This window comes from Aulostomus chinensis, chromosome 4 (genome assembly GCF_037954235.1).
Source record: "Aulostomus chinensis isolate RoL2024-O1b breed Wild chromosome 4, RoL_Achi_v1.0, whole genome shotgun sequence".
Taxonomy (NCBI): domain Eukaryota; kingdom Metazoa; phylum Chordata; class Actinopteri; order Syngnathiformes; family Aulostomidae; genus Aulostomus; species Aulostomus chinensis.
In genome coordinates this window covers 12,857,266-12,883,904 of record NC_141323.1, presented here as the reverse complement: position 1 = coordinate 12,883,904, position 26,639 = coordinate 12,857,266, and the positions used below count along the sequence as shown (strand labels likewise).

Genomic DNA, 26,639 nt, shown 5'->3' with positions numbered 1-26,639 from the left:
GCTCCAGCTAGCAAGGTTCACCTCCAGCTAGCCTGGTTCAGCTCCAGCTAGCAAGGTTCACCTCCAGCCAGCCTGGTTCAGCTCCAGCTAGCCAAGCCGGGTCTAACGTGATGTGGGGTGTCTTGGACAACTCAATGGTGAGCATACCGTCTAATAATAGGCTGCCGTGCCAATCTTTAAATACCGTAATAATAATAATGGGAGATATGTGTGATTTATTGTGAGCTCTTTTTTGTTTGTTTTACAAGTTGGACCTGTTGAGAAACGAATTGCTGACTGTAGACTCTAAGTCCCACCTGTGGTGATGTGGGCATTCACCTGTGCTGCGCAGAGGAGGCTAAATAACTGTGAATTGTCGTCATAACATTGATACCATGGATATTATTTGAAATGGAGGCTTGTAAGTCCCACATCATGGCAAGTGGGCATTTGCATGTTGTTTTCTGTATACGTTCCGGGACGTGTGCCCCTCTCTCACCCCTGAGCCGTCATATGTACTTAGTGTTCTGGCACCTTTATGATTTACAAATTAAGCAATGGTTTTACATGTTGTTTTTCTGTGCGATCTGGGACCTGTGTCCATCTCGTCACCGCTGGGGTGTCATATGTACTTTGCGTTCCGGTACCTTATGATTTACAAATTAATCACTGCACAGGTGGGCTACGTATCGGGTAGTGACAGCAACACTGCCCCCACTGCTCCCCTTGGTCTGTATCTGTAAACTGCATGGAGGTTAATCCAGACTCTAAATTGACTGTAGGCGTGGCTGTGAGTGTGAATGGTTGTCTGTCTATGTGCTGGCCCTGCCATGGACTGGCGACCCATCCAGAAGGCTGCTGGGATAGGCTCCACCCTCCCGTGACCCTGAACAGGATAAGCAGTAGAAAATGGATGGATGTCCACTGGGACTCAAGGATTGAATTAAAATGACATTGGTGGTCAAAGTTCAACCAGTAGGGTCACTGTCGCCTCACTTGTATGGAATGCCCATCTCATTATCAGGATATTTTAGGAAACCCTTGAGGGAAATTTGACATCCAGTGGGACTACTTGATCACTGTGACAGGCATGCACCGCGGAGGTATACAGCTGTGATGCAGCTTTTCTATTCTCAGCTTTCAGACGCAAGTGTAACCAGGTTACGTCTGCCTTAAAAAAAAAATTTCTGATGTTGAGTTCAGTTCCCATGAGATCCCAAGACACTGGAATCGGCATTCCGAAATCGTTTCTTGTTTGGCGCCGCACCTTGGTTGAATCGTCTGGTGTGTTTGCTCTTAGAGTCACATGCTATTAATTGGATTAATTGAATCTGTAATTATGTCTCCCCCATTTTTTTAAGTAGCGGAAACCCTGGTATGTGCCGGGCGTAAGTCAGAATTACGATGGCTAAAAAAAACAAACAAAAGAACTGCAGGAATGGGGAAGACAAAAAGTAATAGAGAGGGAAAAGGGGGGAGGAAAAAGAGCCAGCAAGTCTTCCTGAGAGACTGATGAGTGACAGAAAAGTGATGCAGCCCCCCAAAAACCCGCCGGCTCTGAGGGTGTGTGGCTTCTACAGACCTGACAAAACCTTTAGCGTGTTGTATTCCCGTTGTTTTGGAGTGTTCAGAACTAAGCAAAACTCAAAATGGCGGTGACATGTGAATGTATCTGTGTCACACCGTATGTTATGTGTTGAGAATCCTTGTGTGTGTGTGGCAAATGTATGTTGTATCCGTGGGGTATGTGCATATATGTTGGGTTTGGCACTCAAGACGTACGGAATCGTGAGCTAAATTTTCCGAGTAGGACAAATCAACTCATCCAATCTATTCTCTCACCTGACAAGCTGATATTAAAGGTAATTTCCTTTGGCCGGGCTGTTCGACACAACCGCTGGTAGTTCCCGTAATGAGGCACCCAGCAGAGGCTGACTCATACCGGCTCGTCCTCCTGAACCGCCTCAGCATGCATCGACAATCAAAGCATTGTGTAATCAAAAAGGAGGCATACATAATTGTGAAAGGATAGCTGATGCACGGGGAAGTTTAATCTTCAGAGGAACCCAACTGCCTGGGAGAATATCTGGATCTCCAGTGTAAAAAAGGTAGAAGCATAGAGGGAAGTTGCAAAAGCATTAGCATAAGAAGCATGTAATCAGAGAGCTTTAAATGTAGTTGTGTGCACAGGAACGGTGAGCCAAAGCTGATTACACCTTACAGAAAGCCTCTCAACCATTTAAACCAATTTACCCTAAGATTTTTTTTTATTTTTTTTTTGTAAATTGCACACTCGCGCGTCCTGTGGTGGGTCAAAGCACCAGTCTTGGGTGGAGGGAAACTCCTCTGTGGTGAAACTCCTTGGAAAGATGCGGTTGTTGACTCAACAGGAGGAATGGTTTGGTGGTCCTCGCTGCACCTCAGCGTGTCAAAGGAGGCGGAGCGATGACAAAAACAATTGGGGAGATAACTTGAATACATTTCTTTTAAAAAGAGAGGAAAAGAATCAAATGGTACGTCGGTGAGAGACTCTGTTTGAAAATATAGCTTTACCAAACTCAGAGGGTTATAGCAAAAGTGAGACACAGCTATAAAGAACATTTTTATAAATTAAAAAAAAGCAGAATCTTCCTGAGCTTCTGGCGTCCTCCTTTGATATCGAGCAGCTCAGACAAGGGCACTTTCCCCTTCTCTCATGTATCTAATTAGTGGCGGCTGGTCCCTGCGGCAGAGACTGCGAGGTGGTCTCACTATTGTCATTAATCCTCAGGCTCTATTCCAGAATACCATTGGACTCAGACAATGCAGCGGGGTCACAGGTGAGCTGCTGATAGCACACGCATGTCTCACACACACACACACACACACACACTCACACACACTCCTATCAGCATGTGGTGAGCCATGAGGTGAGAAGGAGCCTCTTCAACCAGCCGCAGACTCGATGGAAGCAGCATCGGGTGGTTTCAAGCCCATACAAACCTTGCGTGTGTTGCAAGTGCCCATACAGACAGTAGAGCCATGCTCCTTCAATGCTGACATTTGCCAACCCACTCATATTAATGCATCGGATTCATGTAGCAGTATATAAATGATAATAACGGCAAGACAGACAACTAACCTCTAGTTTCCACCAGACTCACGGCGTCACGTTGCGGCCGTGATGCTGTTTTCTTGCGTCCTCCGCTGATTTGCTGGCTTGGTTGTTGTCTCCTGGTTTATGTGTTTCCATCACACGCATGATGTTGACGCTTTTTATTCATGGCTCGCCTGCTTAAGCGTCCGTGACAACAAACAGGAATTTCCTGTTTATAGCTGAAAAGCACTAAGAAGTTTCCGCTTGTGAAACTACCCACTGGCAGGTATACACACACACACACACACACACACACACACACACACACACACACACACAAAACACAGTCTGAATTACATCCACCATAAATAGGTTGCGTGGTTACATTGTGTCCTTTTCTGTTTGTCTTTGCGATCAGGACTCTGCACCTTTTATTTTTTATTTATCATGTTCACTATGCCATTGGGTTTGGGACTTCCTGTTTTGCTCGATCTGCTCGATGCAGCTCGATGTGCCTTCAGTTGAAAAACAAAAAAAAACGCTCCGCGTGTAATCTTTGTTTTGAGGAGCATCGAAACGCTTCCCGCATGCGCCTGAAAGGAGTGGTGGCGGTTCTAGTGCAAACTGATGGATTGACTCGAATGGCTAAACAAAGCTCTGGCTACCGAGGAGCCGCTGTCATGATCAATCTGAAATCAATTTGTTTACTATCATCTCCAATTATTTGTGTGGTCGTTTCTGCCAAAAGCCAGTTTTTATTGAGGTGGAACAACACAACTGGAGTCTAGACGAAGGAAGCCTTGGCTGAAAAATAGAACCGTGTCGAACGTGTTTCAAATATGTAGAAAGTACATAAAGGTGCCTGCTCTAGCTCGTGCTAACGTTGGTCTGAACAAATTGTCTTGTTTACTTTCGTGACACTTAAACATAATCGTTGAGGACGTTAGCTAGTTACCACATTACCCCTGACGAGTTGCTACCATCAGTGTGTGTGAATGAGCGAACTCTGGAACGTTCCTTGAGTGACAAAAAAAAAAAAAAAAAAAAAAGTTAGAACATGGCAGTGTATATCGATGAAGTCCAGAGTTCAAGTGTTTCCAGATGATTCAGCATTGGCACAATCATTTCCCTGTGCTACCCGCCGTGATCGCTCCTCCCAAAATATCTGACACAACTGATAGAGATCCTCACGCGTTGGCGAGAACAAGCAGGCGTGGGCCTTCAGAACCTGACATTTCTGATCGAAGAATGTACCACCTTCTTCCCGTTCCATAAACTGTCTGGTGAAATGCTTCCTCTCGTAACAGATACCTTTAGTCCCGAGCCCTTGACTTGAGCAGTAAAAGCCTTGCTATGTCTTAGAGAAATTAAAAAGGAAAAGAATAAATAATCATTCTCTCCAAATATCTCAGCCTCTGGCCAAAACCTCAAGGTTTAGCACTTGCTGGTGTGTGAGCAATAATGGGTAGATAAGAGGCATGTGAACACGAGGTGAGCACTCCAGCAGAGGCATAATTCAGGTATAAATCTCAGGTTTATGTGAGGTGTAAAAGAGAGGTTGCAGAAAGAAAATTTGAGGCAAGTATCTGATTCTGTAAAGCAGAAACTGAGCTGGAGGGCTTTGGGGGCTGGATATTTCAAATGAGAAAAGGGGGGTTGGAGAGACGGATCCGAGGAAGGAAGGAAGAGAAGCTGATGGATGGAGATAAATGGTAAAAGTAGCCATAAAGATTTAACATTGCAGGAGTACGGAAAAGCTATGGCTCGGATCTACGGAGAAGGTGCCGGTCGTTTCTTTAACTCGAGCGGATCGCATCGGTGCACGTGTGAGACAGCACAGCCTGAGGCTACACCCGCTGAGAGCAGTTCGACTGGGAATAGGACGACTGGTTGGAGACAGCCTCAGAGGCCACGGATCCTACTTGCAGCACATACAAACACTTAACGCGCAAGGTGGCGGCCATTTTCCCACACAGAGCAATCATAACGTGACACTTGGCATAGGTCAATTGTGTCGTAATAAGATGTGTCAACTGTCTTCAGCTAAAATCGACATGGTTGCTGTACAAATCAAACTGATTTCTTTTAAAACCACAACAATGAATGTAGTAATACGCTTTCCACGTAAAAGGGAGGAGGGGTTCGAGAGGAGTTTTGTCACAAGCACAAAGATTCTTATCTATCGTACAAAATAACGTGCAAAGGAAAACAAACTGTGGTTGTGTGATTCAGCATTGTGTGCCTGTTAACAGTGACTTCAAAAATTGGACCATCGAATTATTTCCAGTTCATCATCATCATCATCATCATCATCCCAGTGGACGTTTGGGCCAAATGTGACAGAATTCCCTAAGGACCTTCCTGAGGTATGGGGGATGTACCGGTCAGAAATACAGCGTGCAGTAAAGCAAACACACAAACAAACAAAAACTTAAATTTACAGCTTACACCTAGTTAAAGCTAGCTTCCATAGCTGTTAACTGTTTATGCTAACTCTTGGCTACTTAGCGAAGACTGGACTCACTTCTGGTTGGATGGAGAAAAGGTTTTGGCTTTGGTGTCCCTCTTTTGCTATCAGCGTCCACTTACAAAGTTGTGGTTGACGGATATTTTCTATTAGATTTGTGAGAGAGAGAAGAAAAAAAAAAACCACGTTGTGACTCTTTCGCGATGATGAAATCGCCTTCGTTACAGGTGTTGCAACTCCCTCGCTCTCGAGACATCTTTCCTCGTACATCAAAAATGGTTAGACCCGATGCTAACTGCGTAAGTTCGTAACGGTTTATAAGTTAGCGTTAATAACGGAACGCGAACTTGATTCAACAAGTTTGAAGCCGCATCAAAGCAGAGGCTACACGTTCGCTGCAGCAGACGGTTTGCTAACGCGGTCAGCAACAACTTAGCAAGTATTCGTTTTGCCGGTTGTGGGTACACGCTGCTATCTTTTTGCACGAGTAAGCTTTTTCCCCCCATCTGTGTGTCATTAATGGTGAGAGCAGAATGTAAACGTGCATGTGAAATCATCTCGCGTCTGAAAGAATGTGAGCACAATTATTAACATTATTTTAGAGACATTTCGTGACTATAAATCATGAAAATGGGATTTTTAGGCTTCCAGACCTGTTTCTATTTAAGGATCAACAGGATCCCTGATCTACTGCATATTAAGCAGCTTGGAGAAAAATAAGCAAAGGAGGTGGAGGGGGAGGAACAGATGGTGTTTTTGCAACCACTGTGAGTGTGTGTGAGTTTTCCATGAGTGTGTATGACCAAATATTTTTGGGGAGGGTCACCAAATCTTTCAAATGCATTATTAAAAACTCGTCCCATTAACACCTGCCGCACAGCTCCGGCGAGAGAATGGCTGCTCTCTACATAATAGATAATTGGAGAACAACCGAATACTGTTTGTCTGAGTAAGTGCGCGGTATTTTTTGGTGTCAAAATTAGCATTCTGATAGCTTTGGTTCGGAGCACGGGTGCTCAGGATGAGGACGAGGCTGGTTTGTGAGGTTCTTTTACAGGAAACCGATGTGCACATTTAGATTTCCTTAATCCTGATAGTCCCTCTTATCAGGTATTTTCATTTTCTCCCCAAATTAGTTTTCGGTATGAAGTCGAGAGGACAGGAAATAAAAGATTGTGTCAGTGAGTCTAAGTAATAGACCTTTTTCACTGATTCACTTCATGTAACTTTTCAGGGATGTGCGCAGTCAGTTACTCTCGGCAAACTACCTTGGAGTTTTCCAAAAAGTCTTCATCAACCATTTGGCCCGTGGCGCCGAAGTCCTCGGCATCCTTTTAAGCTCATCAACACTTTTTTTCTTTCTGTGTGAACAAGTATTTTACTTGATGCTGCAAAAAAGAACCTCCGAAAGTTTTAATAAATCATTCTGGGAAGGGATTCGTGTTTTCACCGGGCGCTATGCATGGCGCCGGAACATTAAGTCTCAGACTGTCTCCAAAAAAAACCCCCAAAACGCTGAATGGTAGCTCCCCGACCCCTGGGATTCTGTTGTCACTGAGTGCTTTTCAATGTCAAGGATCCCTCTTCAATTCTGCGTCGAGTTTTTGATATCTTTTCATTCATTGTCTGAAAAAAAAAAAAAAAAAAATCCGTGTTGCCACAGCATTCCCTCAAGGGCTGAGTATCATCTGAAATTTCTCAATTCTGGTTTGACTTTTAAAATAGAGCTGGTTTGAAAAGAGTTCCATTTTTTTCCCCTTAGAATTGCCAAATAGGTAATATAAAAAAAAAAAAAAGTCACTATTTTACAACGTTAGTGACATTGCCTCTTCCATTTTCAATCTCCATCCTGGCTCTTTGGAAACGGCTCTGGAAAGTCGCGAGCACATATATTGTCGGCTCCGCTTCCACATGGTCCTCATTTTTCGGTGGTCAACCCTAATTCTTTAATTCAGGAAAACTGTAAATGCATTGTGTCCACATATGTAGACTTCCTGCTCCTCTGAGGAACTCCTCTGCCCAGTTCCTTTGAGCCCCTCCCCCTCAGGTCTGCACCTGCCATACGATACAGACTTTTTTTCTTTTTTTCTTTTTTTTGCTCGTCTAGGGATATTTGTTTTGGACTCATTTTTTGTGTACATACATGCCTCCATCGTGAATATAACCAGCCACAATGATAAAATGCACATAATCCACATTGCAGGTAGCACGTGCTGCACCTGACGCTGCGCCAGGACTGCAGGACCTGGCCCATGATCTCCTGCGCGACCTGAACTCTTCTCTCCCATTCTTATTCCCTCAGCATCAGCGGGCAGCCTGTGAAGATCAAAGTCGATGATGACATCCAGCAGTGTCCATCTGTGTTCCGACCACTGGACCGGCTACATCCTACCACCACCCCACTGCTGTGAGGCTTGACCCTCCACCCACTCGGTATTCACACAGCAAGTATCACATGCGTTTCAGGGGGCCCTCGTAGGGTTTGGTGCCCTCCAAACACCGCCTGTGTCACTGGTCATGATGTCATCCTACATACGTTCGGTGCGGTGCAGCATTGTGCACATCAAATAGAGGTCGGTCACTGCATCCATCACGCCGTCATACATACATCAGGGTGGCATGAAAGCAGCCCCTGCGGGGTATCCGGCCCCACTCAGCGGAAGTCTTGTTCCGTTCCTTGGGACGATGGCCGTGCTGCGGCATCCGTGCTGCGGCATCCGTGCTGCGGCATCTTTGGCTCCCCCCCCCCCCATCACGCGTTGGAACACATTTGAGTTCCCCTTTATTCTTTGTGTTTTTTTTGTGTGGTAAAACCAAGATGACGCATTTGTCAGTTTTATCCTCGTGTTTCTAAAATTGTGTTCCACCTTTGAATTTTCCCACCACGGATTTTTACATAAATTTGTCGCCCTGTCATCAATCGAGCATCGTTTGCACCCTCCTTCAAAACACCATTAGTCTAAGCTGTGTTGCTATGCTGCTAAACACTTTGAGTTAATAGAGAAAACATCGAGGCCGTATGAGACAGAAGTGTAAGGGATGTCTCCCTTTCCCATTTATATGCATATAATACTGCACCAAAATTCCTCTTCGGGGGGTAAAAATAGTCGATTTGGTGATTTAGAAGAGAGATAAAAAGTTTATAGCAGCACACAGAGCGAACAGGACCATGAAAACATGAGTAAAAATACCAAGAGGAGACTAAAAGTTGGCATTTTAGCTTCTGTGGAAAATAATCACACATATCCTGTCTTTCCTTTTCTTGTTAAACCAATTTATCTCACCTTTGCTGCCTCGCTTGGCTTCTATTTTAGGTCCGGCACTGACAATGTAGTACAAAAAGTTGGAAAATGAACTTGCAAAGTCCAAGAGAACAAAAATTGACACAGTAATTAAAAGAGCAAAAAAAAAAAAACAAAAAACACCCAGACTCCAAGAAACACATTAGCCGTGCTTCCATTTGCCATAATTGTGTGTGCGTGTGTGTGGGTGTGGGTGGATGAATCATGTGGTTTTGGTTGCTTCTTCTTTGTTTTTGTTGTCAGCGTATCAGCTCCATTACCATCCTCAAATTTATTCATTTCAAAAAGTGACAGATTGAGTCTTTTTTTTTTTTTTCAGGCTATCTGTCAGAACAACAGACTTTTTCATTTCAGATTTCAACCGTTCATTAATTTCTCCTGGGTGAGGGAAGACAGAGGACCAATCATCCATTACAACATACCAATAAGCAAGCAAAGCACGTCATTGTATTTACATTTTCTGGCATTAGACTTTGCATCTGTCTCACACACACACACACACACACACACACACACACACAAATATAAAGAAGCACAAACTGAAGTTTTAAGAGCCTGCGGTACGCAGCTTTTTCTGTAGTGTCACTCTTAATGGATCCCAGTGGGTTGACTCACATTCCAGTCGCTGACAAAGGGTTCTAAACAACACGTGCGGCGGGCGGTCATTTTCAGTGTTACAGGGCATGATTTAACGAGTAAAACCCGATCATGCAATGTCAAAGTTGTTTGCATTCGGGGGAGCTCGAGTCTCGGCCCTGCCGAGACCCATTAATGATGTCACTTCAGCCGAAATCTGAATCGAGACTTTGTCAAATCAGGAACTTTGACCATTCAGACTCTGTCAGTTGGAACTCTTATCCGCAAAACACAAAAAATGTACTTTATTCTTTTTTTCATACTTTACTGGCTGATGTAGTCTGGGTATGGTCATGTCCACATTAAAATGGCTACAATTTGACACTGAATAGCCATAAGATTGGTATTTGAGAAGAATGGTGATGTCATGGAACGTATGTTCTTACCAGTGAGTACAGTGGCAACTCGCCGCAGCGTTTTGTGACTGGAGCACCTTTTCCGCTGGCCTACAGCGCCTGCTGACACCTGGCTCGTGTTTGCAGGCGGCAAGTTGTTTGATTGCTGTTGAACCCTGCCGCAGACGCAGGTATTTATCCTGGCCCAACTCTGATTGGCCGCAGGCGAACGTTGTTATTTTCTGCAGGCTTTATGTCAACTTAACCACAACCCATCTACAGTCAAGCAGAGATTCCAGAACATTCGGGGGTGAGTTTGGGAAACTGTATAAAATAGCAACCGCCAAAGGAGTGACGCCACCCTCCATGCTGCTTTCCACCTCATTGTTTGATTGTCTTGACGCATTTGAGAGGTCGATTCAGTCTGTTTTGTTCAAAAAAAATTGGAAAAAACCTGCATGTGCAACCTGTGTACAAAGCATTTGGATACATAGCAGCTCGGTGAGAAATGTCGATAAATCAGAAGGCATCTAGCTTTTGGATACCCTTGATAGCAACCGAGAGCGTGCTTCTCTTTCTCTCTCTCTCTCTGGGAGCCCAAACAGTGGGCGTGTTCATTTTCATCAAATATGTAGTGACTTTTTTTTTCTTTTAAATCTTGGGACATTTTTAATCAGTTTATCCAGATACTTCAACACCAAAAACACTATAAATACCTCCCCTTGGTAAAAAAAAAAAAAAAAAAAAAGCTGTGAAAATATTCCTCTTACAGGGAGGAAAAAAAAGATATCAATTAAAATATCCTTCTCCACGGTAACACGATCTGACACAACAACAAGGACAGCCAGTTATATATTTAACTTTCGAGGTAGAGACCCTCAGGAGCAGTCGACCCATCTGTGAGGACGGGTTCAGGGTCTTCCAGCTGCGGCCCTGAATCCCGGGGTAAAGGCGCCAACTATGAGCCTGCTCTCGTGCATAAATGATTCACTTGCTCACTGACTTTCTTGCTAACAACCTGCTGAAGGAACGAAGACCTGCCACCCCCCACCCCCCACCCCGCGGCGGACATTTTTATTGCCGTTATAATGTTTTGCAAAGCCAACAGTTGCTTCATTTTCATATGTTCTTGAAGATGTCCGCGATCGCTCGATGCATGGAAATACACCCTTGTCTCATTTGTAATGATTCCTCTTTAACATTATGAATGGGCTGTAGTGCTTGTAAATCCAGCCTTGAGTGATGAGAAGTCCCCTTGCTTCTGCTAGATAATGTAATCCCCCGCAGCACCCAGGCATGGAGATTAATCTGTCATTTCTGACTATATTACCTTGCGCGCCAACACGCAGGAGATGCTTTGAATGAGGACCGAGGCGCGCCGAGAAATATCTCAGTAGAGCATCTTGGCATCTCTGCATGGAAGCTTGGCTGTCCACTTGGCTTTCCTCCGTGTGAGCTTTCAGGCTTGAGTGCTCGTCAATATGGCTAGCGCCGCTCCTGCTGCTAGCCGGCGCTGATAAAAGAGCATTTGGTGTCCGCGGTGTACGAGGAGTGACAGTTAGACACGGGTGAGCAACTGTAATTGGCCGACTTGTATTTTATCTGCATTTCTACAACAGTTTTGTATCTTGCGCACCTCCTCTAACTGCTTTCTTCTTCTCCCCCCCCCCTCCACCCTTTTGCCTTTCAAATAGACATTTCCAGTGGTTTATTTGACATGACACAACCATTACAGACATAATTGTGGCGCTTCCATGCTACCAGACACCTGCCTACACCTTTCCTTCACATAAACTGGTGTTTGTAAAGGCAGAACATGCGGTGAAAGTGTCGCACACATTCGTGGACCGTGCGTTTTGTAAAAGCAAGCAAACCCTTGGTGTTGTGAAGTGACAAGGAAACATAAGGCAAGACAGATACTCACGTGCAGTGAAGAGATTTGGCTCAAGATGATAGAGGCTTCCAAAGCTTCCTCTGGATGGCTGGAAGAGGAGTATCCGGTGGCTTTTACATGTAAATGATCAATTAATTAGAGGGGTGTCAATATCAATTAGTGGTAAAAGATGGAAGTGTAGGGCTCATGCATGCGTGCAGGGATTGGGATCTATAAAACGGACCATCACAGCTTTACTAAAGGGATAAAAAAACACGCGTGCACTTTCGCTTTTAGTTGTGAAGTATTAGTATGTCGATGAGGCTTTTATTAATGATCTTTGTAAGTACACAACATGCTTCTTTTTTTTTTCCCCCGCACAAAAAAATAAGCTGGTGGAATATATCATCATTTTTTTTTAAAGATCATAAAATTCAGGATAATTGCTTACTGCAATTGAACTACAAAAACTCGGCACATGTCCAGGATTTCTGACTGAATTTCTCATTGTAAACGGGCAATTTTTATGTCACCTGTACACACCAGAGCTTCCAGTTTCACACTCCAAACCAGCAGATGGCAGCATCACCAGTAGGTGTTACTACCTCAACCTCATCTACTCAGGCAAGGGTCTGTTTTCCCCATGTTTATCTTACAAACTGTGTATTCAGTTGATGTCAAACTCGCCAGTGCATCGAGGATGGTTGGCTTTTTCTTTTGGTTCCCCAAAGTTGATTTTTTTCCCTCTTATTTTACCTCTAAAGTCAGAAATGTAAGGTTTCATTCCAAATTTGACCACGTTCCAGTCGAAGTAGGGACGAGTACAAAATGTGGGCATGGGTGATGTCTCAGCCTTTTGCATTAACAGGTGGTAACAATGCGATGCAGTACTTTGCACTCGCAATATCGTAGCCATATTTGTTCCGGTAGAAGACAGATTTAATTTGAAACAACTGGAACACAGAAGCTAAAACACTTAACATCAAAGTGTTTCCACTGTCAGTGTGTGGACCAGTGGTTTTGAGGTATTTGAGTATCTCAGGGTTCCAGCGTATGAAGTTGGATTCCTGGAAATACTGAAAATCCGACTTCCTTGTTCACCTGGAACAAACCGTCACTCGTTTGGACTGAGATAGTAGTAAATAATAGCTCCTCAAACAATGTGTATTGTACTACATGACGGGGTGGCGCTAGTTTTATGCAGAAAATATCCTCCATTTACCAGTAGATTTAAGTGCCAACGCTATAGTCACGTAATTTGCGTTTACTGAAAGAATTAGATTGATGGTGGGAAGTGTCTGAAAACCGTTTTGAGGACGACTTCTCCCGTCGGCCCGCCACGCCGGGTGAAGAGCTCCAGGAAGAGACGGTTAGTTACTTTGAGTCAACGAGTGTTGGCTCATCCCTCCGCTCCAGCCCCCGCTCCCTCATGCTCCATCAACTCATCTATCACCAGGTGAAGAGCTCCGCAGAGATCGGAGTACAGCTGCGACTCCTTCCCCGCTACACTGACTCACCGTTGTCTCTCGAGGTACGCAGAGGTATTATGAGGCAAAACAGTCGTTCGGGCTGAGAATAAATGATCCTTTTTAAAACCAATTACACAACATTAATTCATTACTCATCACCAAAAACAATAAAATTGCAATTGATGTTACCTGTTAGACCTCCAAATCCAACACTGAGGAGCAGTTCTAAGTCCCCACAAACAAACAGTGTTCTATATTTAACACGCACAGAAAACTTGTCTGAAAGAGCAAACTGGTGCTAATTTTGTACGGGATTCTTGATCAATTAATACGTCCTCAACCTCAAGGATTATTGTAAGCATGCAGGCGTGGATGGAAGTTCAATATGTGGATATTGTGAAGGGTCTTTGCCTCTTGTGCTCTGCATTATGAGAGTAGAAAATGAATTTTAGATGCACTTCTGGATTTTTATGCTCTAAATCCTCATGTCTTGCTCTCCCCGCTGCAGCTTTTCCTGAAAAGAGAGCGTTTCAGCTGCACAGGTCTTGTATTGTTCCTATTTTGGGTGACACTTGCTGACATAGCTGTAATAGCAGCGTGCATGGCGCCCACAGAAAGGTGAGCCTCAGCTTGCATCAAAGTTTAAAGCTGGATAAAAAGATAAGAAGCAAAGAGCTTTGCAGATAGCGGCAAGTGAGGAGGAAAAGAAGAGCATTTAAAGGTTTAGTGAAGCTTTCCAGGTATGTGTGTGTGTGTGTGTGTGTGTGTGTGTGAGTGAGTGAGTGAGAGAGCGAGAGAAAGAGAGCTTTTAAGGCAGTTTGCTTGTGAGATCTCTGTAACTTATTTCCTCCCGTGCAAAATATTTTTGAAATCTTTTGAGAGCAGATGCCAGGTTTTAGCTGTCACAGCAATTGCATATCCTTTTACAAAACTAAGCAAATATGTGTTGAAGCAGAAACCTCCGGGTGATGACAATGAACTTATTTATTCTTTTTTTTTTATTTATTTTTTTGTTTAAAGGTAGAAGCCATATTTTCAGATTGCTCACAGCTAGCTGGGAGAAAGCTAATGCAGTTGGTTTCTAATGGGGGTCTCGCTGAAATGTAACCAGCTGAGTTTTGGGAGACAGTTTAAACCACCTTCTTAGCCAAAGATGAGGATCAGCAGCTCTTAATCTCAAGCCGGGCTTCTAAGCAGGGAATCCTCCTCTTCATGTAGGGAAAGAGTCCTTGATCCAAGTGAAGGACTTCAAGTATCTCAGCAGTCCTGTTCTTGAGTGAGGCAACTATGAGGGGTGACACGTGCAGTAGAATCAGAGCAGCAGGAGCAGTTTTGTTCTCCTGCGCTGTTGTGCTGAAAAGAGGAGGGCTAGTTGTGGTAGTTCGGGTAGCTGGTCAGGATGCTACGTGGGCGCTTCCCTGGGGAGGCGTTCCAGGCACTTCCAGCTCAGAGGAGGTCTCGGGGCAGACCAGGTGGACGGACTAAACCCCCAGTCAAAGCTGGTCTGTGTGGCCAGGGAAAGGGAAGTCTGGGGTTCCCTGCTGGAACTGCAACACTCATGATGGACAATGAGTCGATCATAATCAAGTTTGGTGGCTTCGGTAGCTGCCAATTTACCCACGTCAAGTGTCTGTTGTGCTTCAACCGCAGCAGACCATTGTTTTACAGGACAGAGTTTTCGATAATAGAATGCGCGTTTTGGCCTGTCGTGGTAGGAGGACTTTACCCGGTCTGAAGCGTTGTAATGGCGGTGATAAGTGCAGCCGAAACGATAACGATGGGGTTGACGACAGCTAAGCTTGACCGATTGAGAGCGAGAGTTTTGGAGTGCCGCTACACTTCCTTATGTCTACGTTCTCCTTCTATAAGATATGCTGAACCCACTCCAATGCCTCACATGTCTGCGTATGTACAGACCTCCAGCCTTGGGTGGATTTCACATGTGGAAATATTTGTCTAAATTTGTCCAGGAGCTGAGCCGCTGCCTGGGTTCTAGCTTTATCTCAGCTTTGTGTTGGAAACCCCCTGCTGACAAACTAATGGATGAGACGGTGTTTCTCTCTCCTTGAACTGATACGCCGTCTTAAAAGGAAGTGGACTAAGCCAGCAGGTTGGTGAAATGAAGATAATGGCCATTATCTCTTCACCACTTGCTGTAATGGTGTCCGATAATCCCCCCATCTTGCTCTCTGTCTCACACACACACACACACACACACACACACACACACACACACACACACACACACACGTCATGACAGGTGTACTCTTCTTCTCTTCCCTGCTGTTCCCAGCTGAGGATGGGCTGGGCTGGCCTCTGCATCATCTTGAGTGGCAACAATCATTGTACGGAGCTGCTTTGTACATGCTAGCAACAAACAGTTTGACATTGACCCTCCAACGGCCCAACATGGGGATTTTTTTTTTTTTTTTTTTAAAGCAAAGATGGTTCCCTTAAAGCCTGCTCCAATAAGGGACATATTAGCTACATATTAGCACTGGTGGCTGTCCATGTAACAAAGGAGGACTTCAGATGACGGAAAGAGTAGCAGTAAAGCAAGCCAACGTGCTTGTGCGATCTTCAAGGTCTTACTTGAACCCAAACCGTGACTCCAGCTATCATGAAATGGCGCCGTACACCATGGATACATCCGTGTAGCGCGTAAGGCAGGCACGGATTTAGCTATGTCGTTTAGTTCTGGTCAAATCAAAGTGTTTTTGAAGGATTGAGAAAATGATTGAGGATACTTTAGTATCGTTTCCTGGAGCCTTTAGCACAATGACTGCTAAAGGCTAGCATTTTCCTAAAATTCCGGATTCCACAAGATGTCATTGTGCGAAAAAACCTCATGAATTCAAGAAACGTCTTGCGAAGTAGGTGGTGACATTTGGGCGAAGTTCACGCTTCAGACCTCAGTCGTGCCTACTTCAACCTCCAATCTATCTACTGTACATGAAGAAACACTCCCATGTGACGACCCGATTTTATGTTCCTTCCTTGTGTCGCTGCTCAGCTGAACACTGTCCCCCAAATCGAGTTCTCCCTGAGACTCGCGAACGACTTGGAATTGGACATGTCGCAACATGTAAAAACTCCAGCAGGAGTTCTTAGGTGTGTTGTTTACAAGAAAAGCATGCCGTTTTTCTATTTGGGGTCATCAGAAAAGCCTTCTTTTATTGTCAGAGGGCTGCCATCCGTGTAAATCGGTCACCGATGCGTCCCAAAATAATGGCTTGGAACATTTTTGGAAGCCACAGTATCCTGCTAGTGCTCAGAGTGATACTTACGGAAACCTGCTCACCAGAGAGGAGGAATACATGACCTACATTTGGTTTTGGTTGGAGGTCTGGTTGCAGACTGTGTGTTTGATGTGGGAGTACAGTGACAAAGCAAGCAAGCTATCAACAGCGCTAAGGAAAATCCCCCCCTCCCCCCCACCCTGCTGTGAGGAATACATATTTGTGTGTAGACAGTGTGTTCCCCACAGAAGAGGAATCATTCAATAGGAGGAGATTAATGTTTCAAAGCTAATTCTCATTTTGTTGTTTGGCTGGATGATGAAATTGAACCTGAATCAAACGCTGTTGCCAGGCGACACTGAAAGACAGCAGGTGAAGTAAAGTGTTGAGTCCTGGCTTTGACTTCAGACCAGCATCAATAGCAATATAGCAAGATTAGCTGGATGGAGAAAAAAGGATGCAGAAAGGGGGGAGGAGGAGGAGGAGGAGGAATTTTATTTGTTGTTGTTTGATGTAAATTCCAGATACCTCCGAGACTGTTAAATACGCCTTTGTGCTTCACGTAAATAAGACTTTGAAGTAGGAATTTGAACTTCGGCAACCTAGACAAGCATCTCCTCCCTCAATGCAGCACCTCTCAATAAATCCTTCATACATGGTAATCAAATAAAGCATGAATTATTCAGTGTTGCCAAACAACTCACACATAATCATTTAATGAGTTTCTCCTCTATCTTTGCTCCGATATACTAAGGTGAAGATAAGTTCCCCTCCGTGAGAAAACTTCTGCTCTTTGAACATAAACGCATCACTTATCTGTGCTAAGACTCCTTGATTGTTTGCTTCTTATTAGATTGTTGCTCTTCTTTATTGGAGCCCCTCCCCCTGGAAAAAAAAAATCCATTAAACTGGGATGAATGTAATTATGAGATTAATGGGATCTCTAAACTGTAAACATCCAAGATAAATAGTTGTTTTTTTAAAAGGCAGCTTTGGTGTCTTGCTGATCAGCGAGTGTAGCGGCGTTTTTCTCTTTCGCTGTTCATCTCATTTGTGGCACAATGGAGAGAAAAGGAAACACGCTTATCTTTGGTGTTCTATATGTATCAGAACAAACAAGGAAATGGGGGGGAAAAAGACTCCAAAAATGGCCTCAATTTTGATCCGACACGACGCACGCTTTGATCAGCCTCGAGGGCGACGAGCAGAAATTTTACGAGGGAGCGGGTTTGATTAAATACTCTCCAGTCCCACAATTTTAGATGCAAGTAGTTGCATGAAAATGTAATCAACTAGAAGATACTCAGAGTGCATATCGCCGCCGAGGCAAGGTTTCGCCCCCTGGCGTGTCACGGTTTGTGTTTGTAGAGCGAGAGGGAGGTGAAACCTGAGAGAGAGAGAGCAGTCTGACACATGCAAGTGTAACTTCTTTCAACGAAAAAAAAAAGTTGCTCACAATAACCTCCCACCGAGCTCTTAAGACACTTCTAAGTTTGACAGGGATCTGCTTGACCCATTCGGAGGAGTATAGAATATAGTCTAGAATATCTTGTCATTTGCTGTCGACTCTAGGTGGCGCTGTGACTAATATAACCCAAAATCCAAGGGGCTCTTCCTTGGCCCATCCTACAGACCCTCCCAACATGTTTGGTGACAATTGGGCTCACAGTTTTCACATCGTCCTGCTGACGGACAGACGAAAATCAAGCGTTTTTCTCTGCCATGTGAAAGCTGTAGATGGAATTAACTGGTTTATAATGGATTCAGAAATTAGATGCACTCATAGTTAAAGAATTAGCTTGAAATGCACCCACTCAGTACTCATGTACTAAGTGGGTGCAATAAAAAAGACCCAATCATATTTGAATTAGAGGCTGGTGAGAATTTCCTGGTGCACAGCAGCATGTAATATAGAATTTAAATATATTTCATCTTGTTACTGGGATCAAAAGAAACCCTCATCTGAAAATTCCCCTATGAAGATGGAGTTTTTTGTTGTTTTTTTTTACTATAAAATGAATTGCGTCCGCTCATATTGTTCGAAATAAGGAAACGCGAACTTCCTCAGCATCGCAGTCGGTTTACATTCCAACACTCAATTGTGGTCGCGAGCTTTAGCTGGTGACTGAAAGAAGGAGATAAAAAAAGGGACCACTACCACTCAAAGAGAGCAGGGGCATGACACCGAAGAAGACACCGGCACCAGCGATGCAGGCAGATGGAGAATATGGTGGCTAATTAAGTGTAAGTGTCAGGAATGCCACTGTTACTTCACTCTCGACTGTCTGCCAGGCGATGTTCTGTCTCGCAGACTTCCTCTCCTCCACCTGGATGAAGTGCCACAACGACTTTTGAGACGCACATCAGTGCAGGAGACAGGAGACGGAGGCGGTAGGACACGAGTTTAGAACCAGCATACATAAGTTCCCCGGAGCAAGTATAGAATACACCTTTAACGTGTTTTTATCTTCGGATTTTTTTCACAAAGTCTGTAAATGTACATTTGAGAAGCACGGGAGTTTACAAAAGTATGTTTATTATATCGTGACAACTTGCACAGCTGCAGGTTTGGACAAGTGGGCAGGACAGATGAAAAAGAAGCGATATTACTGGACAGGAAAGGACAGACTGCCCACTTCTGCACGGGCTCTGCTTCACACACTTCAATGTACAGCTCACCCAGAAATAAAAATCCTGTCTTTATCTACTCACCCTCACTTTGACGGAAGGTTGGGCATAATTTTTATTTCATGAAACTCTTCTGGCGAAAAGGCAGTAAAACTATAAAATGTCTCCATGTTGCTCATCCCAGTCAATCCAAGTGTCCTCAGGTCTCGACATACCGAGTTGTTTGGGAAAAACGTCAATGAACGCCATGTTTTGGAAACTTTTTAAGACTTTCCAACATGGTTGGGAGCAAAAAACGTGGAGGATAATTCAGGGTAATTAAATGACTTTGCAGTCTGGACGCTATTTTTTTTAATGCTTTCAGCATAGCTAAGGACCCAATTAGGACCCAGGAGCACTTTAAGGTGCCGTAATTTTGCCTGTCTGGGAATTTGGTTGGGAAGTTTCCTGTGACTCCTGCAGGGTTTCCTGGACTACTTAAAGGTTCACCGGAGCTTCCATCGGCATGAAGGTCAGTAGATAGTGACTGCATTTTGATTTTTGAAGGAACTGTGGCTTTCATTCATGTTGTAAGCCAGCAAAAGGTGACCGTTAGCAACTCCAACTGTAGACTCGCTCAGTTTAATATGCATCGAGTGAGCGAAGGGCAGGAAACAAGCAGCACTGAGCAAACATCGTCATGTCCTCATTGAATTGCAGGATCGCTCATTGAGTGTCCAACTGGACTGTGCAGAAACCCGCATCCTCCGGCGATCCCTGGGCCGAGAGGCCGTACCTACGACCAAACAATGGGAATGTTCCTTTTCGGAGCGGTTTCTTTTCTCATAGCAGCAACACTGAAGAGGCAACATGGCCGTCCCTCACTTGTCTCCTTTGTGTTTGCTGACAGAAAAAGTGACAAACAACATTGTCATTTCTCACATCAGCCAACACAGGGATGCAGGTGATGGAGCCACCCACAGAACCCCTGTTCAAAGGTAGGACGAGGCAGCTGCACGCTACGCCAAACATTCCCAAGCACAATGTCCTTGTGGAACAAAAAACAAAAGCTCTATGATTTGGAAGGGGAAAAAAAAAAAAGAATCTTCGAGGCAGATTTTCAAGGTCGGCGGAGACGTGATGAAAAAGTTGGTTTGTCTTCACGTGAACTGCTGACGGGAGAACTGAAAAAAGACATTCCTTCTGTTACACCTACATGAGTCATTAAAGACTTGTGTGATTTAGTCGTGTACGTACAGTCAAATTAATCAATGCTGCTGAAAAGGAGAACAATCCCAAAAAATGGTCATAGAGGTCCTTAAAGTGTTCAAACCATAATAAACGGAGGATTCTGTCGTGCCTGGAGTGCCAGTCGAATCTCAAGTGTGGCATGAGAGAAACTGCCTTTAGGTAATTAAAATCAAAGAGTTTTATCCTTGCAGGCACCTTCAGCGAGCTCGTTGTGAATGTTCGATATTGTGGCCTCAGGGTTTACTATGCAACTTAGGGGAGCGGATGTCTGTTGTGCTGACTGGATTGGGAGATTTCTTCTGCACAAAAAAAAGAACTTAACACACGAGTTTGAAAAGTTTTTTTTTTTTTTTTTTAACTGCTCATTTTAAGGAACTACCCTCGCCGTGGTGAATACCGGATTCCGACTTGCTGCAGGGCGCCAATTAATTAATTTTTAAATTGCCCGACTTGGACTTTGACATGAGATGTGACTCGCCACTTGCTTCGGACGTAATTATTTTAGAGTCAGACAAGCCCATAGACACCCTTCCTGTCCTGTCTGTGTGAACGGTTGAGTGACAGACTGCCACGTAACCGCTTGTTAGCTTAGCTGCACTGAATGCTAGTGATTGGGGGGGGTGGCATACCCCCCTCAAAGGTCAACCACACTTTCCTAAAGAAACAGTCTTTGCCTGTAGGAATAAAACTAACCTTGGCTATGGAAAATTGGGATGCTGTTTCATCAGATACATACCTGGAACTACTTCTCTCAGCTTTCCGAGCTTGCATTTCCTCCTCTTTGTGTATTCTGGTGCAAATAGAAACCTTGAAATCGTGCTCTGTCCCGTAGGAGTCCTCCTCATCCTCTCTTACTTCATGATTAGTTGCTGCTCTTCTTGTTGTCAGATGTGTTGTTTTGTCGGCTGAAGTGACGATGGGCTGGTGATGTTCTGTGTCATATCACTGCGCTTGGTCATGAAAGTAGTTCCTACGATGTTTTTGACAACATCTCGTAATGTTAAACAGTTGTTCCATCACTAACGAGGAGCAGAACCTGAGTTCTATTGATGCAAGTGAAAACAGTTTTGGATGAAGGTCTGTTTGAGGACTTTAGAGATGAATGCAACACTGCCAGTGTTCACTGGAGCTAAGCTAATTAGCAGTCAGCCCTTGAGTGGGTCGAGAGCTCCACTCTGCACACAGAGGAGAGTAAAAGGTATTTATCTCATTGTCTGGCACTAAAAAAAAGATGTACAATATGTGTATTTCTCAAAATGTTGGCATGTTCCTTTAAAAAACAAACAGTGAACATCAAAATGGCTTCCTCTGCTAAGACGGCCTCAAACGATCTTTCTATCGTCAATCCCTCCTGCCTTCTTATACGTGGAGTTTCCCTGTTTTCCGGACATCACGTGACTTCCCGACTTTTGAGTCATCATATTTACCACAGCCACTAGATGGCAGTGGCCCTCTGCTGGTTTCCCCGGTGAGGACAGGAGCATAGATGGACGTCCCGAAGTAGGACCCGAAAGAGCTCAACAACTGGTGCAGCCGCACACACTGACGCACAATCTGTGACCTGCTGTCCTTAAAAATCTTCATCAGCCAGTCAATCAGGTAGCCCAGCAAATATTTAATTAACCAGTAATTGCTCATGAAGACAGAAATCTAATTTAATATCACAGTGTGGCTTTATTTACCATTTAATTACCCCACCTGCTAGCTGAACCCTGGACCACCTGCCTGTCTTTTACAGATGGGCCTGGCTGATTTATGACTCAGATACTATTGTCCTTTTTTTTGAAATTTTAATTAGTCCCATTTTTTCCCCCTCCTCATCTTAAAGCTCCATCTATTAGTTTTGGGATGATTTTTTTTTTTTTTTTTTTTATCTTAGTGGTGTCAAACAAAGTCATCTTTAAAAAAAAAAAGAAAAGAAAAAAAAGAAGTGATTTGTTAATATCCTGTTCTGGGAATTTCAATTTTTCATTCTGATCACCGTCGTTTTAGAGGAATAATGCCTCAGTTTCAGTTAACGTCTCCTCTGATGTCTATTATTTCATATCTTAAGTTTACACAAGATGTTGTTTGTGTTGTGTGTGTGTGATATCCAACCGGGCTTATTTTCTTATTACACATTGCACATTACAGATCCAGCATTTTTCAGCCATAAAATCCATAAAAATCTGCGAGAATGCATCATGTACCCGCTTAACTTGCCTGTCAGATAAACTGTATTGAGGGATTTGAGAGCAAACGCCAAAGGAAGCAGCTTTTCCTCACGAGTGAAGGACGCCGTCGAAGCCGCAGTACATCACCGCTGATAAAAGGAGGGATGGGAGGTGCTTTATCAGTATTTACAAAGGCGAAGTACATACTGTGTTTGGAGATGAACATATAGATACATTTCTAATTGGTCCAAAGAAGACTCCAGGGGTGTCCGCGTGTGCAGGGGAGAGCTATTCAGTGGGAGCGACACTGAAATGATGGATGCCAAAGCTGGCAGCGGAGATTAAAAAAAAAGAAAAAAAAAAAGAAAAGCAACACAAAATGATGTCGGTGAGGAAGAGAGTGAGAGATACAGTGGAGTAAGAAATGCAGCGGAACTGAGATAAGGCAATAGGTGCGTATCGGTGGAAACACATTTAACCGTGAGGGGGGGAAAAAAAAGGATCCCAAAGGCTGCAGATAAAAGCACTTATAGGTTCTTGTAATTTTGCCTGTGCTCCAAAATATATTCACTAAAAAAAAATAAATAAATAATGTAATGGCAGCTCCTTTCACATGATAAATGGAAAATGATTTCATCTGTCCTTTTGTTTACATCTGCACATCTGCAGACGGACCCGTATTCCTTTGCATTTTTGTTTGCTCCCTGCCACTCGGAGGGCTGGGCGTCAGGGTGTGTGACTGCGACCAAACGGCAGTGACGGCTTAGGAAAGGTGAGCTCGGAGCGGTTGTTTTGGTCCGTAAGGTGGGTACTGCGTCCATCGTGTCCCAATCAGCCGCGCAAGACTTTGGGTTGTGATGCCTTGAGGGCGCAAAGGTCTGAAAGTAATTGCACATCAATTTTGTTTCAACCTGGATTTATTACACTCCGATGATATTCATGCAAGATTGTTCCAGAAATCAAAATTGCTGCGAGATCAACTGTGAGGACAAAGTATTTTTCTGCACCTTGTTGAGCCTCCGTAGCTTCAAATGAAGGCGTTTTTGTTTTTGGTTTTTTTTCTTCAAGGAAGTAATCTAATCAGTCAGAGTATTGTGGTCGCAGAAATGTCAGACTATGAATGGAGGTGGGGGATAATCTAACCTGTGCCGTAATGGCTCAGGAACATCAAAGTGGCCACGCTTTCAGTCTAAGACCCGTATTTTTGTACAACAGTGGAGCGGACGGAAAACTACGCAGAGAGATTTAAATTGCATCCTCACAGGTCCTTTGAACTGCTCTGCATGCTCATACGCATTATTTGAAAAGAAAACAAAACAGAGCCCAGGGCATTTTAAAGAATATGAGAGTGACAAGCAAAGAGAAAAATCCAGCGACAGAGTTTGTCGCTGCTCTTCACTGTTCCACTCTGAAGTCATTGATCTCAGGGACGCGTGGTGCTCCAGCTGAAGTACCAGCGACTGGAAATGAATTCAGAAAGAAAGTCAGTGCAGTGACAGTTTAAAATAAAAAGAAGTGGGGAAAAAAAACCCATGTTGCTGCATAATAAACAGATAAGGTCAGGCAGATTTTCTAATAAATGCTCCGGTCCAGTAGCATTTATCTAAGCAGTGCTGCAACAGAGTTAACTTTGAGTTAGCGGTGTAAAATCCGTTTTATGGCCTAATGAAAGGCTGGTTCCCTCTGGGCTGCCGTTGTTTTAACAGCCAATTGAGTATGCAAGAACATTCAAGGCCTCGACGGGTGCAGCTTTTCAGGATGCTCTCCGGTATATTGCCTTAGTTAAAAACTAGAGGACGGGGATAATTAAAATGTAGTCAAGGGATAAAACGGCATATTCAATCAAAGACCAAAATATTGGGATTCAAAGGAGGAACAGATGGGCTACAAAATCAACCCAATTCAGCGTTGTTTTTTTTTTTTTTGGCATCCTTTTAGACATCCCCTGAAAAGAAGATAAAAAGAGGAAGAAACGGAAGAGTAAAAGCATTCTTTATATATTCCAGAACAACATGTGAAAGTGAAGCCTACGTCCTTTCACCTCCGTACCCATACAGGTTTTTCATTCCGGGTGACACCTCTTTGCCCTCTCGATATTTTGGCCCTTTGTTTATTGCCTATTACCTTTTGAATAGGACAAATGAAATCGCACGCGCTAAATCAATAACACGAGCCCCTGACAATTCCATTATAGTCCAATCCTTTTCTCTCATGTCGCCATAATTTCCCCGAGCGCCGTCCGCACCTTTGTTCATCATCATTTCTGACATTCCTTTTATTCTTTGTGTTCATTTATCAAATGCAGTCGCTGAGCATCTCCCAGACTTCTGATTCAACGCCATTGTCTTTGTCATTTTAGATTATGTTGTTTGTCATCTTTATCTCGCGCCAGGCAGCTTCCTTAATAAATCATTTATTTGTGACGTGAAAATAAATCGGCCTGTTTACGGTGATAATTTTACCGCGTGGAGCCGTCCTGGCAAAATGAAGCTCGTAGCACATTTCAATCGTGAAGATACTGGGCTCTGTTCTACCTGGTGGAAATTTTAAACTGGTGTTCCCTTCCCTCTCAACCAATGAGTTTCCTACCTTGTGAGTTCTCCAGTTCTTCCTCACTGAAATACCTGCAGTGGCACCAGCCTGGTGCCGAAAAATACAGAAATTAATCATTAGATAATGAAAAGTTCATATATTTTGGGGAAAATAAAAAGGGCTTTCGCATTTATTTATGTATTAATTGATGCATTCCCCATTTAATTTTTTTGTCTTCATTTTTTTTTTTTTTTTTTTTGTGTTTAATTCTGATGTCTTTATATCAGTGGGGTAGGCAGTCCTTGGTTGCGGTGGCGCACCCAGCTGACCAATCCTGTTGGAGCGTCCCACTGCCTTAACGTACAGACACGGAAATCAAACAAATAACTGTGGAAAATACAGATTGACCCAACTGGATGAAGGAACGCCGAAGTAAATACATGAATGCAGGTCGGAAGAAATCGCACTTTTCATGGCGAAAGTGCGATTTGTAATCGATTTATTAAAGATGTGATGATGTCACACGTTGTTCTGCGTATTTGTCTTCCCATCTCAGCTCCGCGTGTCGACGAAGCGCCACCTTCATCGGGCGCCTTCCTTCTTCTCTTGTTCAGCACCTTCTCTCCTTCCTGTCTTCTCGAGGGTCCCGAGGGTCCTTCCTGACTAAACCCTTTCTTATGAATAATCCAAACATCAGTTGGAACTCATAAATATACCTTCTGTATTTTTAGTCACTCAGGTTTTACGCAAACTAGCCAGCGAATGCAATTATGCCTTCTTAAGAGCTCGCGTTATTAACTTTCATGAATATTTAATTGACATTTTCCATTAATGAATGCCAGAGATGTGAGTAATTTGAAACAGCTGGTTGAGAGAGAGACTTTTTTACACTCAGAAGTGTCTCCGGCATCCTGTTTGTCTGTGCCTGCCGTAATAAATCAGTTAGACTGACAGTGTGTGAAGCTGGCGCCTGACAACAAAAACAAGACGCGGTTCGCACATTTCCCACGGATGACTTTGGTGCATTCCAACTCCGGCGAGGTGATGTGGTCGTTCTAAGGTTCTGGTAAGTTGGAACCCTAGACTTAAATCTTTTGAATGTGTTGGAATGTCGTCTCGGAGAACAATCCCCTGCTGCTGCAGACCAATGGATACGTATTACTTCTGTTTAAAGTTTCCATAGAGGCCATTTTCCATACACGCATCAGGCGGGTGGTCCAGCTGCTCTTGGTAGACACCGATTGTAAAGAGTTTCCCCTCCATCCATATTTAAGCGTGTGGGTAGTGACAGGTGATCGTATGATGGGGCTCAGATAACTGACCACCAGATCATTGGGTATCCACCAGGGGGCGTTTCTCTGCTGACTGACAGTTCTGTTTCTACAGAAGAATCTTAGGGCCACGCATGAGAAAAGGAAAAAAAATGAGAGCAGGTACTTTTTTTTTTTCTTTCCTCGTGCGCTACGGGAAAAAAAGGCGAAATGTCAAGAAAAAAGTCGAAATGCAATGTTGAGAATAAAGCCGACCTTTTGAGACGACAACAACCAGCGCATGTGACTGCTTCTACAAAATGGCGTGCAGGCCGTCAGATGAACTGGTGAAACTATACGTCGGACTCAGCTTTAGTAGCAAAGAAATACTTGAACACACTGTGGTTATCAGTATTAGGACTTTGAAGAGATCCTGCCGAAAACTGCAACCGTGACAAAGGAAGGAAGTG

The 26,639-nt window shown here is 43.9% G+C and overlaps 1 long non-coding RNA gene across 1 annotated transcript in view; it reads left to right on the top strand.

Moving 5' to 3' along the window:
- The window catches only part of LOC147262726 (uncharacterized), an 89,106-nt gene that overhangs the window by 46,516 nt on the left and 15,951 nt on the right, over positions 1–26,639 (top strand). The window contains exon 5 of the long non-coding RNA XR_015112580.1: positions 7,825–7,929. This is a non-coding gene — a long non-coding RNA (uncharacterized LOC147262726). The remainder of the gene's footprint in view (positions 1–7,824; positions 7,930–26,639) is intronic.